The sequence below is a fragment of the Neomonachus schauinslandi genome, chromosome 6, assembly GCF_002201575.2.
Source record: "Neomonachus schauinslandi chromosome 6, ASM220157v2, whole genome shotgun sequence".
NCBI classification, from domain to species: domain Eukaryota; kingdom Metazoa; phylum Chordata; class Mammalia; order Carnivora; family Phocidae; genus Neomonachus; species Neomonachus schauinslandi.
This window is the reverse complement of record NC_058408.1, coordinates 102,810,949-102,831,564: the sequence shown is the minus strand read 5'-3', so window position 1 is coordinate 102,831,564 and position 20,616 is coordinate 102,810,949. Positions and strand designations below refer to the sequence as shown.

Genomic DNA, 20,616 nt, shown 5'->3' with positions numbered 1-20,616 from the left:
AGCCTGCTTCTCCCTCTCCCACTGCCCCTGCTTGTGTTCCCTCTCTCACTGTCTCTCTGTCAAATAAATAAATAAAATCTTTAAAAAAAAATACCACTTTCAAATATCACCAATACCCAGTATTATTTTCTTCCTTTTTGCTAGCTAATAATAATTATGTACAGAGTGTATTATAATGCTGCTTTAGAAGTCCAACATATAAGCAAACTTAAATTTTCATAATGGCCAGTGGGAAGTAGCTAGGATAGCCATGCAAGTAATGATCAACACAGGTATCTTCAGAGAGAAGAAAAAGAAGTCAAGGAAAAAAACCCAATGTGCATGAAAAAGAAATTAGCCAAATGTACAAGTCAGGCTATTAAAAAAAGATCACAGAAAAATGGTACGAAACACCCAAGAGAGCATGTAGCAGGGTCTCAAATGTCAGATGGAAAGTGTGATTTCACCTACCCTTGCTGTATGAAAAACAAATAGGTTTGAAAAGATACTGAGTATTTCTGAAAAGATTGGATAGTGAAATGGGAGCCAATCATTTTAGTCTAAAAACTAGAATTAAAGAAATGTCTATCTTTTACCTCTTGTCAGAATCTGAGAGAACACATTATCCAATCTTAGTGCCTGCCTGTGGAGTTCTGGAGTCTCCATGACAAAGGATGAGTTTTCATTGGGTATCAACAACACACGGGTAATTGAAGGTAATACAGCACAGAGCTAGTAACAAAATACTGACATTTTTATTGCACTAAACGTTATAAAGTGATTGGGCTAACAGATGGGATTTTGTTAACAGCAATTTTGACTTATTATACCATTGTATTACAAGTTGGCTTCCACCTACATCCATTTCAGAGACTGTGGTCTCACCAATCTCAGCCTTTCCTCTTGACTTTTTTGAATAGGACTTAATTGCTTTTCTTGAGGGAAGAAGGATTTCTGCATAGTGTAAAATTTAGGAATAATTTTTAAAAATAAAATGAGTACTCATTTCCTTCTATTCTTTCAGAGGTTTAGTTTCAATCTCCAAATTTCTTTGCATCGCCAATTACTCTTCATTTCTTGAGTAAATATTTTCCCTCCTTTGGGTCTTTGGACAATTTTTCCCAACTTACTCCTGTACATTCAAGCTCTTTTGTTTGGATTTCCCAATTCCAATGGATAATTTAAGAGATGAGAAATGAGACTTAACTGATATTTCAGTTTGAATTTCCTACCCTGTCCTAGAAATTCTCCTTCCTACTTTTCTGTTGTATATCTTCTTTCCTTTTTTTAAGATTTATTTATTTTAAAGAGACAGAGAGTGATAGATAGTGGGGGGAGGGGCAGGGGGAGAGGGGAAGAGAGAGAGACTCTCCAGCAGACTCCCCGCATAATGGGGAGCCTGATGCAGGGCTTGATCTCATGACCTGAGCTGGAGTCAAGAGTTGGAGGCTTAAATGACTGAGCCACTCGGGCTCTTCTTTCCCTTTCTTCTCTCATCTTTCTGTTGCTTATCTTCTTTCTCATTTGTTAATTCCCTAAAGACAGTCTTGCTATCTAGAATTCAGTTACCAATTTTCTGATCTGTTTTCTCTTTACATTTTTTGGGGGTAATTTCCTCTATTATTTTTACTTGATATCATTATCATATATCCTGTCTCACTTCCAGAGTTCCTCTGACACTTTCTCTTTGCATCTGATAGCTTCAAGGTTCTGCCAAGTACATTTTACAAGCATTAAGGCCGATAACATCTGTAACCTTGTTTTCATTCCTACCAACACAACCTTAGGTCAGGCCTGTACTACCGCTTGCCTAGATTATATAGTCACTTAACCAGTCTTTGGTACCAGTCACCCTCAGCTTGAATGCATCCTTGCACATGACCATTAGATTCACCTTCCTAAATATCAACTTCAATTAGCCTTTGCCCAAAAAGCTATTGCTTCCTGATAAAAGTCCTAGTTCCACAGTCTGACTTTCAATGTCCTCCATAAAGTGCCCCTACTTTTCCTTTCTAGCCTGATCTTTTACTATTCCCTTATACATGTACCAGATGCCACTCAAACTAGAATACTTGCTATTCTCTGAACATGCCTCAGGCTTTTTTGCCTTCATGCTACCTTGCACATGTAGGCACTAAATGAATTAGAATACCCTTCAACCACCCTTGTCAAAATCCTACCAATCCCTCCAGGGTTAGTTCAACCATCTTCTGCTTAATGGAAGCCTTCTTGAATTGTTCATGGTCTCTCCTTTCCCTATCTCCAGATGTGGCTTTCTGCATTGCAGAAGAGTTTTGCTCAATTTGTAAAGGTTTCTCTTATGGCAATTATGTGCAGACTGGAAACATAGTTATTTGTATAGACAGTTTATCTCTCCTACTACATTATAAATTCTTCGTGCAGAAACTCTCACTTTGTATCCTCAAAGCATCTAACATATTGCTCTGCACAGAATAGATAATAAATCCTTGTTGATTTACCAAATGATAAAGACAAAGCACTTGCCTACATTAAGCAAAGAAGAAATACCTCTGCAATACATTTATATTGACTTGATTTCTTGTGTTCATACTTTATTTTTGGGATCAGAGTTCACTAACTTAGTGCTGTGTATATGCCTCTATTATGCTAGTTCTTGCACTGCATTATAATTTATTTACACGGTTTATTTTCTCCCCTAGTTTACGAGCTTCTTTAGAACTGGGTTTTATATCTTATCCTAGAACTTCACCTTGCACATAGTGTGATTAAATAAATGTGCACTGGAATGAGTTAAACTGATCAAAAGAATGTTTTTTAAAAAGGCAAAAGATCTTTGTACGTATGAGTATTGAGATTTTCAAGAATGAGATCTATGATTTGGTGCAATATTTCATAAATTGCTGGTTTGCTGGTTCTGTGAGAATATTTATGCAATCCATATCTTGGTCACATCTGCAGTCCTGCTCTGGAAGGTTACCATAAAGGATGTTGGCATTTGCCTCATTTCCACGTGATATACAAATAATCAGGGTGATCGTTTTTCCTAAGAGAACACTTTCTTCTGAATTTTTAAATTATAATTATATTTTCAAAGGCATATAGAGTTCAGACATCACTGGCAGACACTGGGTATCATAGAGTACAATATAAGGGTAAATGTCAAAAAATTTACAATAGAAGCAGCAAGAATAGCAAAAAACAAACCAACAAGTTAACTAAATAAAAACCACAAAACACCCTACATACAGATTAAATAACAGGGGTAAATAGTAAACACAATTCAGTTTGAGGACTTGGTAAGCTAAGAACTAAGCACTTTTATGACAAGCTACTATTTTACTTTGCTGAGCTGCAAGATAATTAGAAAATTTACAGCATGTGGGATAAAAACAGACGTCTAAATGAGCTTATAACCAGCAATAAGTCACTATGGTACACTTCACAATTTTAAAATGAAGCCTTTCTTTTTCCTCTAGCAAATAAATACTAATATATATTTGTAGGACTTCTCTTGGTTGTGATGATCTGGGCGGATTTTGGTTATCTGTTGTAGGAATAAAAGGGGGTAGCAATAACTATCTTCCATCTGTTTCAAGAACTTTAGAAACCAATTAACATATTAGGTACCACTTATTTCCAGGGTTATATGGCACTCTGCTAGACTCATCTGATTAACCAAAAATAAGAATAATTAAGATGAATGCAAAAACTGAAGTCAGAGTATAGTAGATTACAAGTGAAATTAAAAGGAAAGAGAATAAAAGACGGCTTTATGGTGGAAGGCAAATTTTTTTTTAAAGTAAACCCTACCCCCAACATGGGGCTTGAACTCATAGCCCCACCATCAAGAGTTGCATGCTCTACTGACTGAGGCAGCCAGGTGCCCCAGAATTTGATATAAACCTAAAAAGATAGGTAAAAATTTAGGTGAATATATAATAAGGAAGGACATAGAGGTATGGAAAATGAAAGGTGTATTCTGAGAACAGCAAGAGGTCCAATTTGGCTGGATCATAAGGGATGAGTAGAGGAGCAGAAAGCACTACAATTTGAAAGGTAGAGTTAGTCTTTAATAAGCTAGGACAATGGATTTATTAATTTATTTAACAATGTAGTATGTAGATAGAGAAGGTGAGAGATACTAAAGTTTTTGAGTAGGTAAGTGGCATAATTAGGACTAGATCTTAGAAAGATTAGGTTATCTAGTAGCATTATGTAGACTGGATATAAAAGGGAAGATAAATGAAGATTCTTACATGGCAAATCAGAAAACAGATGACTAATACAAAATATTTTAATTCAAAGAATAAAGTATAGAAATGACAAGTTCTGGGGCGCCTGGGTGGCTCAGTCGGTTAAGCTTCTGACTCTTGGTTTTTGCTCAGGTCATGATCTCAGGGTTGTGAGATGGAGCCCCACGTTAGGCTCCACGCCCAGTGTGGAGTAGGCTTGAGATTCTTTCTCTGTCCCCCTCTGCTCCTCCCCCTGCTCACACACTCTCTCTCTCTCTCGAAATAGATAAAATCTTTTTAAAAAATTAAAAGAAGAAAGAAACGACAAGTTCTAAGATACACAAAATACAATGAATTTTAGGTAAACACACAATATAATGAATTTCAGCTTGCTTTCCATGTTCATAAAATAATGGTATAAAAACAGTCCTAGAGTTGGAATAAAGAAACATGATTTCCAATTCTTGCTTTGCCTCTTACTTTACCTCTAATGTGACTTTGGACAAGACACAAATTGTTTTTCGCAGATTCCTCATCTCAAAAATGAGAGGCTTATAATACTTTCTCAAGTCCTTCTGATTCTAAAATTCAATGACCATAAAAATGATTTTATGGAAGGTCCCTAACAACCAGACAACCTCCTATCAGGGAGAGTTTCATAAGCAAGAAGTCCAGCGACTTTGGCCTAAATCAGTGAGTAGATTGAAGTATCTGTCATTTTCTACTGCTTATATCTTTTTGCAAAAGGTAAAGTAACTTTTTAGAAGACAGGAAAAGATTCATTCCTTCTTTAAACGCCAAAATTCAAGAAACCTTTCGCCTTATTCATGGATACTTAAACCCTTGCCAAGAAAAACAAATTGTAAAATATGGAGGTTGGAAAATGTGAATCATCACTGGTATTAAAAACTACATTTAATAATTATGTTGTAGTTTAAAACTACTGCTGATTCCCATTAGGTTTTTAAACATAAATTCAATAAGAATTTATGATTTTATAAATGGTATTTAAATGTATTCAGAAGTAGAAACAAGAACCATCTGATAGAGAAGTGATTGTGGTTAAAACTAAAAGAAGGAGAAAATAAAGACATAAGGAGGCCAGAAGGTGAAGGAGAGGAAGGAAATAGAAAGTAATGATTCTATGGCTAGAGTTAGGCAAATGCTTATAAATTTATCTTTTGTGTTATGCATTTTCTTACTTGATGGGATTCTGAATTAATACTACAATAAAAGATGAGGCACCTGTCATTTAAGAGGCAGAAATTATTTCAGCAGAACTTTGTGCCAAGTTCTTGAGGATTTTCAGAACATATGGAAATATGCACCACATGACTGAAAATAACAATTTGGCCTTTATTCCACATCCAATTTGGATTTTATTTAACTGTCTTCTAAAATTTTTATTCCATCTTAATTTTATCATATTCATTAATCTCAAAACCAGAATTGCAAGTGGGGTCTTATAACACTGTTCCTCTTCGTAAATCAAGCTTTATGTCTTATTTTTGATATGACCACTTGTTTAAAAGATCACCAGTGTCATAGGCAGTAATCTTGAATTGTTAAAATCTTTAACTCTCTTAATTCAGTTGTAGGGAATAGTTTTGCAAATATTGTTTCATCAACTCAAGAGGCACTTATTAAGGATACAGTAATGTTTCTGGAGCACTGCTGGAGCTAGGCTGAATTCTAAGACCTGTAATTTGACTGTCCAGGCTGTAACTCCCCTTTTCTCAATCCTTTTACTTTCACCTGACCTTCAGACTTCCAGGGCTTTAAAACCATATTCAAAAAAATTTAGGGCCCCACAAGGCCTATATACCTTTTCTGTCCGTGCTAAGCAATTTTCTTAGGGTCCTCAAGGACAGAATAGGGAAGGAAAAGAGTAAAATGTCAATCTTTTTTTTTTTTTTTTAAGATTTTATTTATTTGAGAGACAGAGAGAGCGTGCATGAGGGGAGGGGCAGAGAGAGAGGGGGAGAGAGAATCTCAAGCAGATTCTGTGCTGAGCACGGAGTCCAACACGGGGCTCGATCCTACGACCCTGAGATCATGACCTGAGTTGAAACCAAGAGTTGCTCACTTAACCGAGTCACCCAGGCACCTCATAAAATGTCAGTCTTGAAGGGCCAACAGAAAATACCGAACACAGGAAGTTGTATCTAAGCTACTACAGCAACCGGCCTTGGCCAAGATTTTCACACTCCAAGAAGCAGCAGAGCCACTGGACTTGAAGGGCTAACAGTAGGTCTCTCTCAGTAGAGACAATGGGGACAGAAGACTTGGCGGGGGAGGGGGAGATGTTTTACTTTGTGAGAACCTTGAGGAGGTGAAGGAAAGTACCCCGGTAATGAATTATATTTAATTTTCCAGGAAAGGGATTTAAAATTGTATTTCATTTAATTCAAGGAAAATAAGATTAAAGTGATTTGGACTGTGTGTGTGGATCATGTGAGATTAAGGAGCAAGAACACAGCTAACACACACACACACACACAAAGGCTACAATAAAAAAATAACATATCTTTTATCAAATACATGATAGTATAGTGTACAAAAGTTAAATATATACTCACATGGTGAAAAAATTCAGAGTTCAAAAAAAATGGAATAGGGTTAGTCAGGAAAAGTTTGTTAGAGAAAAAAGGATTTCTGTGTTGGACCTTGAAAGAGCATCTTGGGGAGAAAAACACTAAAAGCATAAAAGCAAAAACTATTACAGATGCTAAGGAAATCACAGGACTGGGGCACATGGACCATCAAAAAGAATAGATGAAACACCATTAGTTTTCAAGTTTTGAAAATTAAAGGTAGAATGTAATATATTTTCTTTTTTTCAAGTGGCTTTCCTCCAAATCTTGATGGACTCATTTAATTTAAATGGTCTTTTCTGGGAGATACCAGAGATTCTGACTTTTGACTCTAAGCAAAGAACTATTAGAAGCCAAAGATACAGACAGCAGAGAGATGCCTGGGGAAGTTTATATGTGAAACAGGTTGTTTTTCTAGACATACTTATAAGGCAATTATTGTACAACAGTATTCACTAAAGTAGTAGCTTTCAAGGTTTCTTGACAGCAACCACAGTAAAATATTCACTTTACTTTGCAACGTGCCATACACAAACATATGTATACATGCATTTATATAAATGTATATCCTTATATCTTTTATACTGATTTCACTCAGAACTGCTAATTTTGTCCCCTAAACTAAAAGTAGGTATATTATTTACAAAGTAACATGGGCCTTTGAAATTCAGACTTGAGAAAGTTCCTTGAGGGAATTTTATAGTGACTAGAAGATAGTAAGTACTCACTATATTAATCTATCCTTTCACTTAGTAAGCACCCACTATGTGCCAAGGACTGTTAAGAACTAGTAATATAGTAATATTAAAGGGGATGTTTAAAATTGTATTTTAAGGCTGGTTGTGGTGTGGATGAAGAAGGAATCTCTAAGAGATTGATAGTTGAGGCTTAAAGAATGAGTAAGAGTTAACTGGGTGAGTAATACTGAATAATGGGGTAAAAATAGGTCAAGGCAGAGGGAAGAGCATTTGCAAAGAGCCTGAGAGGACAGGAGAAAGAGTTCAATGGTTTTTAAAACTGAAAATAGGCCAGTGTGGCAGCAGAATAGTTAGTGGACAGACAGTGTTATGGATTCTGAATTTTGTTCTCAGTGAAAAACCAAATAAAACAAATAACCATATCACAATATAACCAAACAAAGAAAAAATGGTATTTGTTCAATGTAAAACTAAATCCGGAAACCAAATTTAATTTTGCCCTTGACCTGGTTTGCAAGGACAGTTTTAGAGTTATAGAGCATAAAATATAATGCAAGCGTATTTGACACAAAGAATACTGATATAATTTCTTGCCAAAGCAGGCATTTATTGAAAGCACATGTACTACACTAAAAAGGATCCTAAAATTTTATGTGCCACATTTGATAAGGGATCTAATTTATATTCTGGCATTTAGCTGGAAGCCTGGATTAGTGATGCAGTAACATAATAAGGACCTAATTTTCTCTGTTCTTTTATAGATATGTCATATTCACTTGGTCACTGGCAATTCCAATTAGCACAAACTGATGCACTAATTTCAAACAAAGGTTAAAGGTCATGAACAAGGCAAGTAAGACCATCTCTAAAGAAAATGAAACAAATTGCTAATCAGTGAAAATGGGTTTACACCCATTCCAATATACTCTAGTCCTTGAATCCATCCCCAAATCAAACTTTTTATGGCTTTTCTACCTGTTCTACTTGCCCTAGTTCTGTACAAAGTACCCTATAGACATATATTTTTAAAGTCTATATTCCTTTAAAAATGCCATACAGGCCTTATTTATTCAAAAAGCATTTATCAAGTATGTAGTATGTGCAGGCAGTGGGCCATAAAGAAAAGACATGAATCATATTTTTATACTTCTCCTGTAATGGTATTTTCCACAATTACTGCTGGTGTTTCTCTGGCTCACTTTCCTCCTAGACTATCTATCTTGCTCACTGTTTTATCAGGAGAAGTACTTGGCACCTAGAAGGTAATTAAAAATTTTTTGAATTAATAAATGGTTTTTAGGGACCTTTAGTGGTGAGAAGTTTGTGTAAATGCTCAAGAACATCAGATATAAATGACTAAGCACCAAAAAAAAACCCCTCCCAACTAAATGTCACTTGAATTTAACTGTAGACCATAATATCAGAGGGCAAAGTTTGGGGATCCATTATAAAAAATTATAGGGTAAAGCTGGGAGGCAAGGCAATGGAGAAACAGTAAAACTGTGTCACTAATCCTTACAAGACCTTTTAGAACATGCTTTGGATCCTCCAAAGAGTACAAAATTCATTCTGATAAAAGCCATGTCTACAAAATTCATTAAATATCCAGATTTTCAGTTTTGCACCCTAAGAAACATATTTTTACATACCAGGATCTCTTATATATAATAGCAATATAAAGTGACAACTAGTTTAATTGAACTGAAAATGGACTACTTTCAGTGTCCCACCTACTTTCTTAGGTAATTCTTACAGGGCCTCGGGTGAAAGAGTAAGTCATTTAAAACATACTCCTAAATGAGGTATTTCCTTTTGTGGTATTAAAAAACAAAAATTAAGTTGAGAGCCTTTATGGGCTTCAGATTTTACAACTATAAAAAGAAGGGACAGATTCAGATGGCCTCTTAAGGGGACCCTTCTAGTTCTAAGTCTTGTTTTATGACCAGTGATGAAGCTTATTTTCTGAGTGTGACTGTGGTTCCTGTAGTATGATTATATTACCTGAAAATATCTGTGGAGTTACTAGTTGTAGGGGAAGTATTTTTTACGATGATTATGATCAAGAAAAGAATTATTTAAATGATGTCTAAAGGATTACAATGGCTTTTTTTTTAATGTGTCTACTTGGTTAGGCTGAACTATCTTCCCTATTTATTCAGTCGAGCACTAATCTACTTGCTGCTGTGATGGAATTTTGCAAATGTAATTAGAGTCCCTAATCAGTTGACTTTAAGTTAATCAAAGGGAGATTATCCCAGGTGGGCCTGACTTAATTAGGTGAGTCCTGTAAAAGAGAGCTTAGGCTTTCCCTGAGCTGAGAGACTAACCAGCTTATGTCCACAGGATTTCAACCTATTTATGATCTTCCTCTCCTAACTGGATTTTGGGTTTACTTTGCTAGCCTCCAGAACTGCATATGCCAATGCCTTATAACAAATTCCTACATCTGTATCTACTTGTTCTGCTTCTGTTTTAACTCTGATTCATATAATGATGCTTTATAAATTATAAACAGGGAACACCTTAAAATATTTTTTTTTAAATTTTTTTTTAAAGATTTTATTTATTTATTCATTAGAGACAGAGAGAGAGAGGCAGAGGGAGAAGCAGGCTCCCGAGGAGCAGGGAGCCCGATGCAGGACTCGATCCCAGGACCCTGAGATCATGACCTGAGCCGAAGGCAGACGCTTAACCATCTGAGCCACCCAGGCGCCCCACCTTAAAATATTTTAACAATTCCAATCTATTTCAATAAAATGAGTGAAGCTGAGGAACAGACATGTGTATATTGGGCGGATGAAGTCTATTTTCAGAGGAAGCTTTGAGGTGTTCAAAGGTTACCTTTGATGCCCTATCCCCAGACTGACACTGTTTATCTTTTCCCCTTACCTCAGACTACTAGTCTTCTCATTGTCTCTTACCTTCCCTATCCAAAACTGAGATGAGGAAAGGCTCTTAAACTTACTCACACTGCGGTGTTAATACTTGACAACATTTAAAATGCTAAAATTTCCAAAAGGTCCTTCAACTTTAATAGAGTAAAAGCTTTAAGACAAAGGAGTAACTGGCAAGTGGTGGAAAAAGCAGACTTAAATTCATAAACTCTCAGATGACTGTGTATTCTGCCTACTTGTAAACTGGCCACGTTCAGTTTTTTTGATGATTTCTTTTTTTTAAATACCATTTCATTAAAATTAAAGTTTTGCCCTTTCCCCTGGCTGGCAGCGCGGCGGCCGCACGATGCCTGGAGTTACTGTAAAAGACATGAACCAGCAGGAGTTCATCAGAGTTCTGGCAGCCTTCCTCAAAAAGTCTGGGAAGCTGAAAGTCCCTGAATGGGTGGACACTGTCAAGCTGGCCAAGCATAAAGAGCTGCTCCCTATGATGAAAACTGGTTCTACACACAAGCTGCTTCCACAGCACGGCGCCTGGACCTCCGGGGCGGTGCTGGGGTCAGCTCCGTGACCAAGATCTACGGGGGACGTCAGAGAAATGGGGTCATGCCCAGCCACTTCTGTAGAGGCTCCAAGAGCGTGGCTCGCAGGGTCCTCCAAGCCCTAGAGGGGCTGAAAATGGTGGAAAAGGACCAAGATAGGGGTTGCAAACTGACACCTCAGGGACAGAGAGATCTGGACAGAATCGCTGGACAGGTGGCAGCTGCCAACAAGAAGCATTACAACAAATGCTGGGTCAATAAATTGCCTCATTTGTAAAATAAATAAATAAATAAATAAAATTAAAGTTTGACTGACACATAGTATTACACTAGTTCAAGGCGTACAACATAGTGATTCAACAAGCCTATACTTTATGCTATGCTCACCACAAGTGTAGCCACCATCTGTCACCATACAGTGCTATTACAGTATCATTGACTATATTCCCTATGCTGTACCTTTGATTCCATATTTCACTTATCTGTGGAATTAAAAAAAAAAAACAGGGGCGCCTGGGTGGCTCAGTCGTTAAGCGTCTGCTTTCAGCTCAGGTCATGATCCCAGGGTCCTGGGATCGAGCTCCGCATTGGGCTCCCTGCTCAGCAGGAGGCCTGCTTCTCCCTCTCCCACTCCCCCTGTTTGTGTTCCTGCTCTCGCTATCTCTCTCTCTGTCAAATAAATAAATAAAATCTTTTAAAAAAATAAAATAAAAAACCCACAAATGAATAAAAAAACAAACAAAAAGCAGAAACAGACCCATAAATACAGAGAACTGATGGTTGCCGGGCGGGGGGGTGGGGGATAGGCAAAATGAGCGAAGGGGAGTGGGAGAGTTTTTACGATTTCTTCATTTTACATTCTAGAAATGACTGTAGCCAAAGCTTCCACACCAGTAACATTTCCTTAGCAGATAATACTGCTCCAGAAGAGAGAGTTTTTTCTATTGTTTTATTTTAGTTTTGGGAAGGGGTCTTTATACATCATTGGATAATTATAATTTAATTATTTAACTTTTTTTTTTTTAAGAGATGGGAAGGGGAGAGGGGCAGAGGGAAAGGAAGAGAATCTTAAGCAGGCTCCATGCCCAGCACAGAGCCCAACATGGGGCTTGATCTCACAACCCTGAGATCATGACCTGAGCCAAAATTAAGAGTCAGACACTTAACTGACTGAGCCACCCAAGCACACCTATCATTTAATTTTTATTTTTAATTTTTTTTTCTTTATCATTTAACTTTTAAAGTACTTAATGCTATGCATTCCAAACTAGACCACCATGAGCTCTTTGAAGACAGGCTTGTAACTCACATTAAAAACAAACAAAGAAACAAACAAAACATTCTAGGGCACCTGGCTGCCTCAATTAGTGGAGCATGAAACTCCTGATCTTGGGGTCCTGAGTTTGAGCCCCACATTGGGGGCAGAGATTAAATTAAATAGTTCACTACTTTTTAAATTCAAGTTTGTTAACATATAGTGTATTGTCAGTTTCAGGGGTAGAATTTAGTGATTCATCAGTTGCATATTATACCCAGTGCTCATTACATCAAGTGCCCTCCTTAATGCCCATCACCCAATTACCTCATTCTCCCAATCACCTCCCCTCTAGCAACCCTCAGTTTATTCCCTATAGTTAAGAGTCTCTTATGGTTTGCCTTCCTCTCTGTTTTTATCTTAGTTTATTTTTCCTTTCCTTCCTCTATGTTCATCAGTGTAGTGTACCATTTTTAAATAATGACCAAGAAAAAAAAATAATAAGGTTCAAGTACAAGATTATAATGACATCTCTGGTCACTTGCTCTACTTTGTTGTAAATTATATCTGGATATAAAAGTACCCATATTACACAGTTTTTTTTTTTTTTTTAAAGATTTATTTGAGAGAGAGAGAAATCGCGTGCTTGCAAACACACATGCGAGCAGGTGGAGAGGAAGAAGGGGAGGGACAGAGAGAATCCTCAAGCGGACTCCCTCTTGAGCGCAGAGCCTGACATGGGGCTCAATTCTAGTGCCCTGAGATCATGAGCTGAGCTGAAATCCAGAGTCCGACACTTACCCATCTGAGCCAACCAGGCACACCTACATAGTTTATGTAATACTAAATCACATGTTTTTCAAATTATAAAAGGAGATGAAAAAACACACAAATATTAAACAATCAACATAAATCCCCCATTAGTAGTAGCCAGCCAGCCAAATACGTATGCCTATTTAGCTTCTTCTTCCTTTTTTAAAAAAGATTTTATTTATTTATTTGAGTGCAAGCAACAGAGAGCGAGCTCGAGCAGGGTGAAGGGCAGAGGGAGAAGCAGACTCCCAACTGAGCAGGGAGCCTGATGTGGGACTGGATCCCGGGACTTTGGGATCATGACCTGAGCTGAAGCAGATGCTTAACCGACAGCCACCCAGGCACCCTTAGCTTCTTAAATTTACTAATTTGTGTGTGAAGACCTGTGATTCACCTCTTACAAAATTTAGTCAAGAGTATAAGGTAATGAGGAAATAAAGCATTGGAGTCCTCCACTACCTCTAGTGTAGCTGTTTCTAGTAGTTTCAGTACATAATATTTAAAAATTTTAATTTATAGTTCTAGTGACAATAGGTGTAGTACAACTGGCAGCTCAAAGTGAAATTTCCTTATATTTCCTTATTTTATTCCAGTGCTTATTTTATATGTTAGAAATAGTTACAGAGTAGCATCATTCACTAACATGTTATAGTACTTGGACTATTTCAAGTAAATATATAAGATCCACAGTAATAGCGGTATGCACCTGTTTTACTTCTTGAGGTCTGACAGTCTACTACATACTCTAAAAGAATGCAAGAGTAAGGTAGAAGTGGGGACCTGACAGCATCAGTCACAGAAATCTGCAGTCCTTTTTGATACACTGCTGTATAACCTATGCTTAAATCTTACAGAGCAATAATGGTCCTAAAAGGGAACTAATAGCATATCTCCAACTGTGCCTGGCATCCTCCTCTCCTCAAATTCTCAAAAGAATCCTATTTTTTAAAAACTTGAGACATAAAAGCAAACAGTAGGAGAAAAGCTAAGATTGGTTAAGGATTGGTCAATAAGACAGAGAAAATGTTTCCATCCCTGGTATAAATGCCCCTTCCGTCTAAACTCCTGAGTGGTACTGATATTCCAGTAGAAGATATTTGGTTAAATATATAATAGCAGAGTCCCTGCTGGTCAAAGCTAGTAAAGCTGTCCTTTTAGCTCAGTGGCAAAGAATATATACCATATAGTACAAGAAAGGTTGGAGACTTGATATGTACTCTTGCCAATTGCTTTTTACTTTAAAAGCTTTCTAAATCAATGACAAGCTATCTGCACCGAGAAGGGTATGGAATGGCCTCAAGTTGTAGATGCAGCCCTTATGTAGAAAATAAGCATGGCTCATATGGCATATTGCTGTTCTCTATTTTAGAACTAGCACAGGAACCATGTGATGTGTTCATTGCTATGGTAACTACATTTCAGTAGTGAACAGGAGAGCAAACGGGCATGTAAAACATGTATAGGTTGTCAATATTTAAGTAATTGCTGTCCTGGAGCTGCAATAACCTAAATTTCCTTGCTGCATGACTTATTAAAATAAAATTCCACCCTTACATATTTTTTTTTAATCAGGTTAATAAGCCTTCCCTCCCCATAATGCCTTCCCCATTCAAGAAAACAAATGCATAATGTCTTTCAGACAGGGTTTCAGTTGCTTCATGGAGAACTACTGTTATTGTTATTAGAGATCTAGGCTCCTAAAAAACTATGTGCAGTGATATATATGATATAAAGACGAAGGGAGTCTCAGCCTGGTCAACCGAAAAAGAGTGCTCTGCCTACTTTCACTAGGGGGTTGAGTCTACTGGTAGGACCAACAAAGTCAAGTTTTTATGTTGATTTAGGGGGAAAAAAATCTCTGATTTGACATCAGAGTTATTTCACTTCTATGTCCTTTCTCACCAGTGCAACCTAGAAAGAAGATCCTCCGAAGACTTGGTTATCTTTGATTACCTTTAGATCAGTCTCTGATTGTCCTGCATTTCAATGAGATACTTATAATACTGTATATTTAATTTTAAACTTTCTGTATGATGCCACTTAGGAACAGAAATCATAACAAGTTTCTCTCACAATCCTCTCTCTCCTCCAATCCCTCCCCCTCTCCCTCTCTTTTGATCCATGATTCTGATTTGTGAAACAGCAAAAGGGATTTCACACCAATGACTTAAAAAAAGTTAATTAGTTGAATGAGTTAAAAAATGTAATTAGGGGGCGCCTGGGTGGCTCAGTTGGTTGAGTGTTGGACTCTTGGTTTCATCTCAGATCATGTTCTCAGGGTTGTGAGATCAAGCCCCAAGTTGGGCTCCATGCTGGGCGTGGAACCTGCTTGGGATTCTCTCTCTCCCTCTGCCCTCTGGCACCCCGCTCTTGCACACACTCTGTCTCTCTCTCAACAAAAAAATGTGATGAAAAAAGTCAGCCCCTAATACAAATTATATTAAAAAGTTAAATTTATACCAAATTTCATATTATCTTAAGCCTGTGGTTACATTAATAAAATGGCTTACCACAATGACTATAATACTATGGTTATGCGGGCACCTGGGTAGTGCAGTTAGTTAAGTGTCTGCCTTTGGCTCAGGTCATGATCCTGGGGGCCTGGGATTGAGCCCCATGTCGGGCTCCCTGCTCAGTGGGGAGTCTGCTTCTCCCTCTCCTTCTGCTCCTCCCCACTGCTCACGCTCTCTCAATCTCAAATAAATAAATAAAATCTTTAAAAAAAATACTATGGTTATGAATAAAAATAAGCTATATCTGCATGTACACAAAATTACGTTTTTATGTAAATACTTTGGGGTTCTTTTATAAAGGACCATATTCTGTGAGAAATAAAACACTGTTTCACTAGAACAAATATTAATATCAAAATGGACTACTAGAAAAACCTATCAGAATTATGGTTATTCTTTTTTTTTTTAAAGATTTTTTATTTATTTATTTGAGAGAGAGAGAATGAGAGAGAGAGCACATGAGAGGGGGGAGGGTCAGAGGGAGAAGCAGACTCCCTGCCGAGCAGGGAGCCCGATGCGGGACTCGATCCCAGGACTCCGGGATCATGACCTGAGCCAAAGGCAGTCGCTTAACCAACTGAGCCACCCAGGCGCCCTATGGTTATTCTTTATAGTGAATGACAATGTTCTAAGCTTCATATCTTATAACTTGGTATTAACTTTGACCTGCAACTTTTTTTTGTTACAACCTTCAAATTTAGAAAATACAGTACCATTTATTGGAACATGGAGGAAAATCACACTAACGTGTGATGAAGGACTTTATATTTATAGTCCATATTTTATACATATAATTATTCATACAGAAATTTAGCTGAAAAGATAATAAATTTGTATAAAAAAGAGTAATTTGTACTTTGTGCTGTTTCAGCAGTAAGAATAATTTCTTCAAACTCATTGGTTCAGTGGCACCATATGGGCATGTGGATCTTCAGATACCAAAAATGTCTCCAAGATAAATTTCATTCTAGTGTGTTAAAACTTTCTACCCTGCAGCTGTCATTATAACTATATAATTCATACCCTACTATAAAAATGCAAATCATATAGCTTACTATGCTTATAGGAATAGAAGGAATTTCTAATGGTATCTATATTTCCAAGTCATAATTACAACTCTTTGTTAGAAGCATTCCATACATGTGAAGTCACTGATAATTTTGCTGATTTAACAACAAATGGGGTCAAAGAATGAGAAAGGAAATGGGACCAAAAAAATATTTTAACAACAGAAAATTATATAGCAATGTAAATTAATAAACTTTGCTACATACAGCAACATGGATGAATCAGAGAAACCTATTATTGAAGAAAAAGAGCAATATCATAATACACCATTTCTATAAAGCTAAAAGTGAAGCACATAATATACTGTATAAAAACATATATGTATATATACACACATATATGTATACATACACATATATATGTACATATGCAAGGGATAGATATAACACCTACAAGGAAATGAAAATACAAAATCAGAATAGGCATAGCTCTGCAAAGGACTGCTAAAAGCTTTAAATACTTCAAATGGAGGGGGAAGCAGAGGCATCTGCTTTTAACGTGTTACACATATTCTTTGATCATATTAAATATTTCATTACAAAGAAAAAAGAAAAATATAAGAGGAGGGTAAAGGAGTTCATCAATGTATAATTACTTTACCATGGTCAGAACATTATAGCTCACATTTTACCACAAGAAATGGTAAGAGAGCAGAGTATAAGAGCCCACCGTGGGAAATCACCTTTTTTCCTCAATATATATGCAAAGGCAAAAAAGCAAAATATTCACCTTTTTCCACAGGTAATCTTTAGTCAATTTGTTTAGATAATCTTTTCATAATTTGTATCCCATATATAAGTATATAAAAAATAGCATTAACTAAAAAACTGTTTTCTTTCTCTAGAAACAGAGAAGCAGGATTTCTTTTTCTTTTTAATTAATTTTATTTTATGTTATGTTAGTCACCATACATTACATCATTAGTTTTTGATGTAGTGTTCCATGATTCATTGTTTCTGTATAACACCCAGTGCTCCATGCAATACGTGCCCTCTTTAATACCCATCACCAGGCTAACCCATCACCCCACCCCCTCCCCTCTAGAACCCTCAGTTTGTTTCTCAGAGTCCACAGTCTCTCATGGTTCGCAGGATTTATTTTTCTTATAAAAAATGGTGAGACATTAATAGAATCGCTTGGTTGGCTCACAATTAGCTATCATTTATAGCATTTTGTATTTTCTTGTTATTGAGGTATAATAAATGTACAATATGATGCACAGATCTTAAATGTTCACCCCAAACAAGATACAGAACATTTCCATCATCCCAGAAAGTTCTCTACTATTCCTCACTAGTCAATCCCTTTGCCTCCTTAACAAAGAAGGAACACTTCCTGACTTCCATCATAGATTGTTTACATGAAATATAGAATACAAATATTCTTTTGTGTCTGACTCTTTTTGCTAACATAATATTTTCTGAGATTTATCCTTGTGGTTGGGGATATCAGTAGTTCATTCCTTTTTATTTTCTAGTAGTGTACTATAATATGAATATACTATAATTTGTTGAAAAATTATCCTGTTGATGGACATTTCTGTTTCCTGCTATGAATATTTTTATGTAAGTCTTTTTGTGGACATACGTTTTTGCTCTTCTTGGGTAAATGACTTGCTGAGTCATAGGGCAGATGTATGATGAACTTTATAAAACAAACAAAATAACTCCCAAATAGTTTTCCAAATTTGTGGTCCCTTCAGCAAAGAATGAGAGCTCCAGTTGTTCCATATCCTTGCCAACACTTGGTGGCCCTATTAACTTAAACCACTGAAGTGGGTAGGCAATGGTATCTTCACTGTGGTGTTAATTTGTATTTCCCTCATGATTAAGGATGTTGAGTCCCTTTTCATGTGCTCATTGGCCATTATAGTATTCCTTTCGTTGAAGTGTCCAAATATTTTGCCCAATTTTTTTTTATTATGCTGTTTGTCATCTTACTGATTTGTAGGAGTTCTTTATATATTCTGTATATAATCCTTTGTCAGATATATGAATTGGGAAATGTTTTCTCCTCATCTGTGGTTGGCCTATTTGTTATCTTAGTGTCCTTTAAAAAAAAGTAGCTTTATTAAGGCATTAATTTACACTCTACAAAAGTACAGTATGGGGAGGTTAGTGACCCATGTTCAAGGGTCAACTGTACTAATATTGGCAAGCAGATAATTATTTAACTACCAAGAATATAAAGTCTTTAAGAATTGACTGTGCTATCCTGATTCCCTACTACTATGTCAAGTAACACATGTGTACTATGCCTCTATTCCAATCTGTTAAAAACAATGTGGCCACGTCAAAGCACAGAGCTTATAATGCTACCATCACTGCTCAAAAGCTTCCAATATCTTCCTTTTGTTGCTGCAAGCAGGACAAGACCAGGGGAGAGCAATTATGAGGCTATTGTAATAATCCAGAAAAGTGATGATAGCATCAGGAACTAGAAGGAAGGCAAGAAAAGTGGTAAGATGTAGTCATATTTTCAATATATACTGAAAGCAGATTCAAAAGCAACTGCTTTGATTAAAGTTAATATGTAAAAATGGTTATTTTTTTTTAAAGATTTTTATTTATTTATTTGAGAGAGAGAGAATGAGAGACAGAGAGCATGAGAGGGAGGAGGGTCAGAGGGAGAAGCAGACTCCCTGCCGAGCAGGGAGCCCAATGCGGGACTCGATCCAGGGACTCCAGGATCATGACCTGAGCCGAAGGCAGTCGCTCAACCAACTGAGCCACCCAGGCGCCCCTGTAACAATGGTTATTAAAGCTCCCTTACCGCCAATCACTAGACATCTATCCCCGACCTAAAATTGCCACTCAAGGTCTATAAACTAAGAATGACATCTAGACACCATGAACTTCTTTAAGATGCTCAAAGAATCAAGAAATAATCTCTTAGATGTTTATGGCATATCTACCGCTATCAAAAGCTCCATCATAATTTCAGCGAGTCAACATAAATTTTACACCTATTATACACATGAAAACTACAGGTGATAAAAATAAATCATAACACCTTTTTGCCTACTCTAATCTCCCCTTCCTCAAAGAATATATAATCTACTAAATCATCCATATATTAAGATAAAAAACCAAAGCTGTATAAGAACCAAGTGTGACAGCACACACTTGTTAAAGAGTATTCTATAAACTTGGGGAGATGAAGATTTCATAGAAGAAACTGGATCTATCCCTTATGATACAACATAACCCTATCCCCAACTTAGGTTTTTAAGAATATACCCTTGGGCGCCTGGGTGGCTCGGTCGGTTAAGCGACTGCCTTCGGCTCAGGTCATGATCCTGGAGTCCCGGGATCGAGTCCCGCATCAGGCTCCCTGCTCAGCGGGGGGTCTGCTTCTCCCTCTGACCCTCCTCCCTCTCGTGCTCTCTGTCTCTCGTTCTCTCTTGCAAAGAAATAAATAAAATCTTTAAAAAAAAAAAGAATATACTCTCATTTTATGTGATTTCAGAACAAAGTACATTCCTTTCATAATATGTGTCTATTTGTAATTATAAATTAATGAGTGGTTTAATTAAATAATGTTGTCACTCTCACTAGACTAAAATCCATGAGTATAGAAGTCATGTCTATTCTTGTTCACCAAAGTATCCCCAATATCTGATAAATGGTAGAAACTTAATAAATCATTATATTTCATTTTAAAAATATCTTTATATTTCACATTTCTATTTCAGTTGAATAAAGGAAGGCAGGATGTCCAAATTTGTCTGCCAGGTATTCCAAATTCATGGAAATTTGATTCTTATCAACTTAGATACAACAGGTAACCTTTGTCCCAAAAGGCCTGATTTTATTCATAGTGCAAATTCATTCATTCATTTATTCATTCACTCATTCATTCAGAAAATATTTACGGAGTATCTACAGTGTGCAGGCACTGTTTAAGGGGTTGGGGATGTAGCAGTGAATGAGACACAAAGTCTTTATCCTTATGGACTATACTTCATAGAAACTACACTCACTCTTGCTTCAGTGGCATTCTCAAGCCATTCATTCTATGAAACATTGTCTTCACTTCCCTCTATC

At 36.8% G+C, this 20,616-nt stretch overlaps 1 protein-coding gene and 1 pseudogene across 2 annotated transcripts in view; one reads left to right on the top strand and one right to left on the bottom strand.

The window, feature by feature from the left end:
- ADK (adenosine kinase) overlaps window positions 1-20,616 on the bottom strand; it is a 507,044-nt gene that overhangs the window by 110,603 nt on the left and 375,825 nt on the right. The gene's annotated exons all lie outside the window — the stretch shown is intronic.
- Window positions 10,709-11,200, top strand: LOC110589126 (annotated as a pseudogene).